Source organism: Sciurus carolinensis, chromosome 2, assembly GCF_902686445.1.
Source record: "Sciurus carolinensis chromosome 2, mSciCar1.2, whole genome shotgun sequence".
In the NCBI taxonomy this organism is placed as follows: domain Eukaryota; kingdom Metazoa; phylum Chordata; class Mammalia; order Rodentia; family Sciuridae; genus Sciurus; species Sciurus carolinensis.
The window spans coordinates 195,160,278-195,166,229 of record NC_062214.1 but is presented as its reverse complement, the minus strand read 5'-3'; positions in this window follow the sequence as shown (position 1 = coordinate 195,166,229).

Sequence of the window (5,952 nt, the reverse complement as noted above, 5' to 3'; positions counted from 1 at the left end):
GGGGCTCCATCACAGCCTGACCGTGTCAACTGACCGTGGTGCCACTGCTGGCAGTTCAGGTGTCCCCCCCACCTGGACTCTTGTCTCTGCCTCCTCTCCTGGCCGTGATTTTCTGGGACCAGAGCTAGGTCAGCCTCAGAACTTTCTGAGGAGAGCTATGGAATTACCCAAGACCCAGATTCCTCTGAATGGCAGTTTCCATGGTTGGGAAATGGGGATATGACTGTTTACCACTGTGGGGACGGTTTGGTGCCCTGGGCTTAGTGCAGGGGACACAACAGTGGAGAAGCGATGGAGTTACCTGCATGGGAGGGGCTCGAAAATGGGGACCTATTATTAGTCCGAGTGGCATGTTATTACTATTCCAGTTTATCGCTGTATTTCAGTTACAGTAAAGTGCCAAATTATAAGTGAGGGACCAGATGAATTTCTCCCTGGGCCTGCACTGTGGCTCCACCCAGACCAAGTTCCAGGAAATCTCCAGACCCCACGAGTCCCACCAGGGGCAAGTGCCCTTTAACTTTCACCACCATAGATTAGTTCTGCCTGGTTTTGAGGTTTATCCGAATGGGACCATGTCGTCTGTGGTCTTGCAGCTTCTTCCGCTTGACAGACACCCTTACGCTATTAGCTCCTGTTACCGTATTAATAATAATACTTGCGTCCCCTCCCCCAGCCTGACAGGTGAGGAATGATTAACCAACCATGAGCCTTGGCCAAGGGAACTGGCCCTGTCAGGTCAAGTTCCTGAATAAGACCTGTTCCCTGCATTGCTGAAACAGGCACAGGAAGGTGGAAACCAGGGCACAGAGGTGCCAGGGTTTGGCTTGTATTATGTTGTCATCTGGTGTCTGTCATTCGACATGGCCTTGGCTGTTGGTAAATACCCAACAGAGCCTGAGGTCACCCTGGGCCAGCAGCCAAGGGCTTCTGCTGAGCCCTGCCTGCGCTCCCTAGAGGCCAGGGCAGGTGCGGCTCCCTGCCGATGTCACTGTCTCCACCTGCCTGCTGGACTCCCTGCCTGTGCCTGAGGTCTGGAACCCCTGGAGGGGAGACTTGGAAGATGTCCCTTGTCCTGCTCCAGAGCTCCAGGAGGAAATCTCTGGGCCCGCATCTTTACCCCAAGGCTGCTGGGGCAGGTCCCTGCGGGTCCCTTGCGTGTGCTGCATTGCTCCTGGAAGAGGCAGGCACGCTTCTTTCCCCAACACACGCTTCACCGAAGCTCCCAGGGCAGGCCGAGTGCGCGTGGATGGGTGCACGAGGCACAGCCCCGCCCTGCTGTGCGCTGGCCCACAGGACGGGCCACAGCCAACCTGACCTGGCGGAGAGGAGCCAGGCTCAAGGGAGGGGCTGGGAAAGCTCTTCCTTGGGGACACCGAGTGTGAGCTTGAAGGCTGGGACCAGCCAGGCCTGATCCGAGTGAAACGTCCCTGCTGGAGCCAAGGCGAACACAGGGCGAGCCCTGAGGAAGAGCCACCGCTGTGGCTCGCAGCAGAGGCCTTCCAAGGCGGGGAGACGCTGCTGGAGTGGTCAGTGAGTCCCCTTCCTGTCCTGGCAGGTGGAGGCCCATCTCTAGGCACTCCCCTCCACCCTCTGTCCCAGGTAGACCAGTGGGGGCGGCACGCAGTGAGTCAGCGATGGGCGTGAGGTGGGCCCAGTGGTCAGGGCCTGAAGTGGGCAGGTGATTGAGTCAGTAAAGGAGTTGGTCCTGCCGTATTAATCATGTTCTCTGTCCTCACCTCCTGGGGCAGGCCATTCCTGCATTCCACCTCTGGGGACTCAGCCTGGGTTTCCTTGGTAGGGCTTCCCCCTCCCCTGGCTCCACCTGTGACCCATTTGCTAGATCCCTCGTCTCTTTTAAGGTATCACTGGTAGTCCCTGACCTACCTTAGCTCTGTGCCCAGGTGTCCTGTCTCAGCCCCTGCCCAATTTACCCTGGCCCAAGAAATGTCCAAGGAGGACGCCCAGCCGCCTGGTCTGTGCCTCTGCCTGTTAGAATCTCCTCCCTTTCTTCTCTCTGGTCACAACCTCTCTGGTTCTGACCCAGGGCCGCACCTCCTGGTTGCCTGGTGGCCCCTGAGCATTTGCCAGGTAGGGACCCTGAGTGAGGCAGGCTGGGTCTGCTGCCCCAGCCCTTCCCACCGTGGGCAGAGGGGCCAGTGGACGGGGTGAACGTGAGTACCCCACGGGCTTGCTCCCCGCCGCAGCAGCCCCCGAGGTGCTGGCCTCCTGAGGCTGAGCCAGGAGGGAGGGGTCCAGTGTTTTCCTTGGACGGCACTGAGCTTCCCTGCACCGGGGCTGGGCCCACCTCAAGCCCCGGCAGCCACACAGCTTAGCAGCAGGGCAGGGGCTGCGGGTGGGGGGCCAGGTGGCCTAGGGATGCCACCTGGGAGAAGTCACTCATTTAAAACATTAATTAGACGTCTTTCGTGCTTTGAATGACTCAGTCTCGTAAAACTCAAACAGGCCAGAAACTTTAAAACAAAAATCCTGGCCCACAGCCACACCCCCCAATCATCCCTGCCTGCAGGGAGCCTCCACTCAGGCCTCCACAGAACAGTCAGGAGCAGGTGTGCAGAGGCACGCTCACGAAGGCAGCACGCAGATGCGCTGGACCCCACGCAGGCACAGAGACACGCGGTGGCCCGAGAGGCTGATCAGCCTGTGCCAGGGCACTTACGCAGACTTGGCTCAGGTTTTGCTATAAGAGCAGCTGCCGCCCTAAACCCCAGCTCCTGGATCCGCCCCCTGTGCCACCGCCTGGGGGCATTACACCGTCCCCTCCCTCTTGGTGCCCTGGTGTGACCCCACAAAGCTTCTAGTACGCAGCATGTGTGTCTAGACCTTCGTGCCTGAGGACATGTGCCAGGGCCCTGGGTCGTGATGTGTGCCCTGAGGTTGTGGGCATGGGGCGAGGTGCGCCATGGGGACGCGGGGAGACGCTGGGCATGTGGAGGAGGTGGAGGTGAGCAGGCGGGCAGGAGCCAGCCCTCGACATCCAGGAAGGACTTGTGGGAGGCCTTTGGGGCATCCAGATGAGTGTGGCCACAGCACCGATTACCCCTGAACATTCAGTCAAGTTCAACTGAAAACAGACCATGGACACCCCTAAGTCAGGGAGGGCGCCCACACTGGTCGGGGTTCCCGTGGCATTGCAGCCTCCACCAGCATCCTCTGTCCGGGACCAGCCCCAGCTAGGACGAGGCCTCCGCTGGGCCTCGTCACAGGGATCTGCCTGCAGAACACGCCTCTGGCTCTGGACCCGGTGAGCCCTCTGAGGTTGACGGCTGACTGGATGGGGCAGGTGGGCAGGGGAACGGCCACCACAGCGGGCTGGGGCTGCCTTACGATCAACTTGGTCATACCCAGAGCACTCCAGAGCCTGATTTGGATTTCCCTCCAACTCACAGACCCCTTTATTAAGAGAGCAGAAAGGAGCCAGGCAGGAGGTGTCCTGGGAATCACCAAGCTGGCCACACCTAAGTCCCCGGTGTGTATGGTATCACCCAAGAGAAGAGATCTGGAAAGTTCAGGGTCTCTAACAATATCTTGGTGCAGCTGTAAAGTGTGTTAAAAGTAGACATTATGAGACTGGGGGTCATGGCGCACACCTGTAATCCCAGTGACTTGGGAGGCTCAGGCATGAGAATGGCAAGTTCAAGGTCAGCCTCAGCAATTTAGGGAGACCATGTCCGAAAATACAAATTAGAAAGGGCTGGGGGATGTGGCTCAATGCTAGAGCACCCTGGTTCACTCCCTGTACTGGGGGAATATACGTTATGAGCCAGGTGTGGGGGCACACACCTGTAATCCCAGCTGCTGGGGAGGCTGAGGCAGGAGATATCAAGTTTGAGGCCTGGGCAGTTCCGTGAGACTCAGTCTCAAAAGAAAAGGCTAGAGATGTAGCTCAGAGGTAGAAGACCCCTGGTTTTTGCAAAAAAGTATACCTTACAAATAATACCACCGCGTCATAATGGCGTGTTCTCCGTCAGGGCTCACGGCGGCAGGAGCAGCAGCCGCACTGTTGGGCGCTCAGAGTTTGGTCAAGGTGCGTGCAGGTTAGAAGGCCCGTGTGCAACCAGGGGAGAGGGGCTTGCGGGGACATGGGTGGAGCTGCAGTTGGGAGGGCACCATGCGAAGCTGGAGAGGAGGGTGGGAGGGAGCGCTGGGCAGTGGTGGGCCTCGTCCCGATGGACGCGGCCTGACGTGCCTCTGGGGAGGGCACCGATCGCCATCAGGTTTTGGACTGGCTTGGAGAGCGGGCTTCTGCCAGCCTTCTCTTTGGGTGTGGGAGTTGGGGGTGATGTTTGGCAGAGAGCAGGGGCTGCCCCAGCCTCACGGGCCAGGCAGATGGTGAGTGCAGGGAACATCATAGAATCCCTAATGTGGAAGGAAGAGTAGAAGAACAGCAAGAGGTGTCGAGGCCCCTCTGCCTGGGGGAGCAGCGGCCAGTGCTGGGGGAGAAGTTGGAGTGTCTGAGTGGAGGCGTCTCCGGCCGGCCGTGGGGTCTTGGGTTGGGGCCCTGTCTTTGTGAGGCAGTGCCATCTCCAGAGCAGAGTTCCTGGGGCGTGTGTCCCAGTCACCGTGAGTCTTGCTTTTCTGGCCCTGTGACATCCGGGCAGCCTTGCATCTGGCCACTTGCTGTCAGCCCTTTTCCCAGGTTTGGCCTTGACTGGCAAAGTCTTGGGAGGTATGCCAAGCTCAATGGCCTGTGGCCTCAGCACTTGACACGCCTGCCTGGAACACTGGCATCCTCGAGGACCGATTACAGGCCAGTGAACTCCTGACCAGCAGGAGTGGGCCAGCAGAACAGCGCGTGGCCGCGCTCGCCGGACTCGCGTTCTGAGCGTGTGAACGCAGGCCGCGAGGCGCACGTGGGTGCCACAGCAGATGGGCTGTCTGGCCATCTCGCCCTCGTGGGATTTATAATGCATAAACCTGGGGATGTGGGCTGGAGTCGTGGCTCAGGGGTGGAGCGCTTGCCTAGCACGTGTGAGGCACTGGGTGGGATTGTCAGCACCACATATAGATAAATAAAATAAAGCCCATTGGCAACTAAAAAATATTTTTAAAAACCTGGGGGATTATTAAGGGACCTCATATATAGTGAATGAACCGCTATATAGATGGTGGAGAGACATATCTCCCTTTAAATATAGGGAAGGCTTTGCTGGGTGCAGTATAATTCCAGTGGCTCGGGAGGCTGAGGCAGGAGGATTGCAAGTTCAAAGCCAGCCTCAGCAACTTAGTGAGGCCTTAAGCAATTCAGCAAGACTCTGCTTCTAAATAAAATATTAAAAAAGGGCTGGGGATGTGGTTCAGTGGTTAGGCACCCCTGGGTTTAGTGAATAAATAGATATAGGGAAGGGTCATGGGAAAGTTTTTAAAAACGAATGAGAGGTGTGTCTTGGCCAGGGGGCTTTGAATTCAGAGTAGTTAAGGCCTGGAGTGAGATGGAGACACCTTTAGCATCGTCTGCAGGGCTGGAATTTGAAACAGAACTCTCCATTAAGCCCGCCACCTGAGCTCCACCAGGGAGGCGCAGGTCTCACTGTCCCCTCTTCCACCAGTCTGACGGTGTGTCTGAGGAGTGAAGTGCCTGGCGTGGTCCCTGCGGAGTCTGCAGCTCCCGGGGTACAAGCTGACTTGTACTTAGGTTGTCTGTGAGGCAAGAGTCCCCGCACTCTTTACCCCAAAGGGGCAATGCTTAGGCAAAGGCCCAGCAGTTTGTAGTAGGTGCAAACGTGGGCAGCTGGCTGGGCAGGCTCCAGTGTGTTGACCCTTGGGTCCTGTCCTTTATCAGGACAGTCTGGCCAAGGGATGGGAAGCGGCCACCTTCCCCCGAGCTCCAGCCCTCTCGACAGTGGGCAGTGCTCTCTGTGCAGTCTGTTTGCTCAGTTAGTTAATGCCAAGGGACCCAGGGGACAGGGTCCTTCAGCACCGTGGCCTCTA